Here is an 834-nt window from a genome sequence, read left to right as displayed (position 1 = left end):
TATCATCATTTCATCCACATAGAATGTGCAGGAAAGTAGAGAGGGTTACGGCAAAAACTGGATGCACTTTGTGTACAAAACGGACAATCTCTTTCGAAGTATCAGGGTTTCATACGGAAACTCGTCTGTTACAAAGGAATTTCATTTTTTTGAACTTATATGAACTCCAGACTTTTTCTTTGTCCAGAATGCACCATTCGAAGCCACATCATCAATTTTCAACCCTTTCTGACTTCATTTGTTATTTTCATGCATTTACTGATTGTTTTGAGCTATAAGACCTTGAAATTGAAAAGCATTCCAGATGAACTCTGAAAAGGTTGAAAGTTGGCATGGTATCATCATTTCATCCACGTAGCATGTGCAAGAAAGTAGAGAGGGTTACGGCAAAAACTGGATGCACTTTGTGTACAAAACGGACAATCTCTTTCGAAGTATCATGGTTTCATACGGAAACTCGTCTGTTAGAAAGGAATTTCATTTTTTTGAACATATTTGAACTCCAGACTTTTTCGTTGTCCAGAATGCACCATTCGAAGCCACATCATCAATTTTCAACCCTTTCTGATTTCATTTGTTATTTTTCATGCATTTACTGATTGTTTTGAGCTATAAGATCCTGAAATTGAAAAGCATTCTAGATGAACTCTGAAAAGGTTAAAAGTTGGCATGGTATCATCATTTCATCCACATAGCATGTGCAAGAAAGTAGAGAGGGTTGCGGCAAAAACTGGATGCACTTCGTGTACAAAACGGACAATCTCTTTCGAAGTATCAAGGTTTCATACGGAAACTCGTATGTTACTAAGGGATTTCATTTTTTTGAACTTATTT

Source organism: Triticum aestivum, chromosome 1B, assembly GCF_018294505.1.
Source record: "Triticum aestivum cultivar Chinese Spring chromosome 1B, IWGSC CS RefSeq v2.1, whole genome shotgun sequence".
Taxonomy (NCBI): domain Eukaryota; kingdom Viridiplantae; phylum Streptophyta; class Magnoliopsida; order Poales; family Poaceae; genus Triticum; species Triticum aestivum.
Note: the sequence above shows the minus strand (reverse complement) of the source record.